General features: G+C 30.3%; 1 pseudogene; it reads right to left on the bottom strand.

Moving 5' to 3' along the window:
* Window positions 1–1,626: 1,626 nt before the first annotated feature.
* Window positions 1,627–1,746, bottom strand: LOC149033684 (5S ribosomal RNA; annotated as a pseudogene).
* Window positions 1,747–3,259: the final 1,513 nt, after the last annotated feature.

Here is a 3,259-nt window from a genome sequence, read left to right as displayed (position 1 = left end):
TTTTTCATATTTTCTCCCATAAAATGTTACTTCCTACTTCTACCCTCCATACCTCTGGGCGAAAAGCGTCAACTTTTCTCCAGCTGTTCAAAACAAAGTTGCCACTTTCCGCTTACGTCGAGCTGAAAAAATGTATAATCATCATGAGCAGTAAATAAGAAAGTTTCAGAGCACATGTTTGTTGACATCGGCTTCGCCTCGGACAATTAAATGTACTCTGATACATTTCTTACTTTACCTCCCTAGGTGAGTAATATACTATTGTTTACTTAAAATTTAAGATACAAAAATAGGAAACTTTTTTTCTTTTTTTTCTTTTATTGTTTTCTTGTTTTGTTTTTTTTCTTTTTTTTTTTGTTTTTTTTTTGGTTCATTTTTTGGTTCATTTTTTGGTTCATTTTTTGGTTCTTTTTTTCTATTTTGTACTAATATTTCCTAAATTACAATTATTTTGTCCGTATACATCAGGTAAAAGTCTTTTTTTAATCAATTCAAATAACATGTAAGTAGTAATTTACTATCTTTAAGGTTAGTTTGCTTTTAAAATTTTTATATAAGTCAACCGGATGTTTACTTATCAATATTTATTAGTAGTTTACGTTTGTGCGGCTAGTTAATTAAAGTGTAGTATAACAGTCTTCTTTTTATATCTTGTAGTAAAATTTTTTATTTCGTTTATCACTCTCGTTAATATTACATCCTTTTGTATAACTTCATTTTAATAAAACATGATATGTAAACTTTAGTTTTTAATATTTTTCATTCCATAGATTAATAGCTTTGTTATATGACTCATTGCTGCCGTTCCACCATAGTGATATCCCCCTAAATTCCATAACAGGGTTTATAATGATTTTTATAAAACTTTTAATTTATTTTTAAGGCTGAGCTTGGATTTATGACTAAATTGTTAAGTAACTATGTCGTTTTTTCTAATATCCGGAGAATTATTTCTACACTGTACGAAAGTGATGATTCAGTTTTATTTGATTTTGCTTCTGTCCTTTATCTTTAAGCTATTTGTTGTATAATCTTTTAACAAGGTCATTTTTACTGATAGTTCAGAATGTATGGTTTTATAGTAGAGTTATCAGAAAACGTTAGGACTTTACTTTCATCAGTAGTTAGAATATCAGCTGTACAGAGTGTGTAGGGTACGGTTCTAAGGACACTTGCTAGAGGTACACCACTTTTGATTTCTTTAATTTCGATATAAGCATCATTGTGATTTATAGAATAACAATCCTGACTCTTAGATATGGTGCAAGAAGATTGTGCATTTGCATTCGTAAGAGGGTTTTCGTTGTATCTAGAAGCTCTTCAGGTCAAACATTATGAAATGGTTTATCCTTGACTACCTAGTTGTAATAATCTTTGATTCTTATCTAGTATGTTTGGCATTACTATTATCCTCTTCTTTTTCTTTCTTTCACATAGACACAATATGCCTATTCTTCATCGCGACTCGCCAGACGAACCGTCAAGTCTGTGAGAATGTTATAGGTTTTTACATCGCGCAGACAACTAACCTAATCTTTTAACCCTCATCCTTTATCCAGACTAGGGACCAGCAACATAACCACTGAGCTGCTCAATCCATCCAGTGATTATGCAGGCGGATTAAAGTGTTAACGACACAGGGTGTTCTCAAGCAGTCACCCATCCAAATACTAACCGTGCCCAGTGCTACTTAACCTTAGTGATCAGACGAGAACTAGTGTTTTCAGCACAGCTAAGGTCGTTAACAGCATTACTATTATCTCCTGTTTAAATGAATTTGTCAAATATCGACCTAAAGTAATCCTGTAAGTAATTTCTATAGGGTAATTTTTCTTGTCTTAGCGATGCATATATAGACGAAATTCGAAATTTGTGTCAGATTGTATACTGCAATTGTGGTTGCTTGAAAGTGTTCTTGTCTAATTCGACTATACAGATAGTGTTTGATTTACTTTTAAATATAAATGCTGTATCTTTCGTTTGCTTCCCCTGATGAAATGTCTTTTGTTCTATATACTGTAATATGGGATTTTTAAATAGCTTCTTGTAGTGAAATATGATTTAAAAACGAAAAGTATATCAATATTGTCATTGTTTAAGAATTTTTCTGTCTCCACGACTATTTGTTGATATCCTTTAAGAGTTCTAGAACACTATTTTCAGGGTAGTCATTTTTATTTCATAGTTACCTCGTTTATGAGCTATTGTAATACAGTTGTTTGTTAAATTTGTTGCTTTAGTATTGAGTTTTGTTCCATTATCATATTTGTTAGTATTACTCTAGTTTTAATGGATTGTTTGAAGAGTTTTTTGATTTCTGTAGCGTCATTTGTTTCCCTTTCGTTTAATCATGTTGAATTAGAAGTCGCCTGGCACCTAACTCATCGAGTAAGCCAGATTTATAATTTTCCACATAGTGTTTAAGAAAAAGTATGTGTTATCTGTTAAGTCAGTTACTTCTGTTTCTTGTTGTATATTTTACTGCGGATGTACTCTCCCTGTTTCGAAAACGTAGGAAGAGATTTCTTTGGAGCTGCTTCCTAATCTCACTGCCTTTTTTAACTATATGAGTGGTTTCCGTTATAATTGTAGCATTTTACTAATTTTACCTCTCTTAATATGGGGCACTTAATTGAGAAGTAATTTTGTGCATATTTTGTGCATTTAGTTCTATTGCAATAATTCTTAGTATGTCCGTATTTTTTGACATCTCATGCATTGCGGTATTTTTCTTTATGTCGTCATAGTGATACGTTTAATGTATACGTTTAATTGTTTATACTATCATTATTTATTATATTATTGTATATTTTATTATTTAATTATATTATTGTTTATACCATATTTTGTTATTTTATTATACTATTGTTTATATCACCATTTTGTTTATACTAAAAATATCCTTTTTACTGCTTCTAGGTTTGAATTTCACTATAAACAACAGCAATACCTGTTTCAAATCATATTTCGTAATACAATTTAGTGCTCCTACTCTATATCCCAGCATTATAAATTCTTTCTTGATGTTTGTATTTGCTTGCATTCAGATGTAAATTTCCGATGTAAAAATCCGATGACAGTTTTGCAGCTTTTTTTCGACTTCAGTTGGTATCTATGAAAGGCTAAATTTTTTTTTGTACTTAGAACTTGTTATACTTTACGAAATATTTTAGGAGTGTTAGTTAGTATTTTAACTTCATAAAGTTTTATTTGTTTTAAAGTATAGTTTTCTATCCATACTGTATAATTAAAAGCAACA

The sequence above is a fragment of the Polistes dominula genome, unplaced genomic scaffold (assembly GCF_049000335.1).
Source record: "Polistes dominula isolate Pdom_NZ unplaced genomic scaffold, Pdom_raw_medaka contig_28, whole genome shotgun sequence".
In the NCBI taxonomy this organism is placed as follows: domain Eukaryota; kingdom Metazoa; phylum Arthropoda; class Insecta; order Hymenoptera; family Vespidae; genus Polistes; species Polistes dominula.
The sequence above is the reverse complement of the archived record's forward strand: the minus strand, read 5'-3'. Positions and strand labels throughout refer to the sequence as shown.